The following is a 376-nucleotide window of genomic DNA, read 5'->3' as shown; positions in this document are numbered from 1 at the left end:
TGCATCGCTTCTCCGTGATCATAAATATAAACCTGACCAAATTGTGGTTTCTTTGAAATTAAACTTGTCGTAGATTTAATTGTTGTGGGAGCACAGATTCTCATAGCGTATGGCCCTGAATCGTGTAAATCTACGTTTTGAGCATTGAATGATGCGAACGCGAACAGATTATTGTAGATTCGGATAGTTTGCCTGTAGTGTTTGTGGATTTCACTTTCACCAAATAACAAATCTTTTAATTCTTGCAGATACGCCTCTGATGTCAACACGAATTAGATGATCTACAAGTCTCCGACTTAAACTTTAAACCCTTAGAATATCTACATACTTCTGACATATCACCTATGTTATCACTTTGTCATTATAGATTATTGAG

This window comes from Polypterus senegalus, chromosome 10, assembly GCF_016835505.1.
Source record: "Polypterus senegalus isolate Bchr_013 chromosome 10, ASM1683550v1, whole genome shotgun sequence".
Taxonomy (NCBI): domain Eukaryota; kingdom Metazoa; phylum Chordata; class Cladistia; order Polypteriformes; family Polypteridae; genus Polypterus; species Polypterus senegalus.
This window is presented reverse-complemented; position numbering follows the sequence as displayed.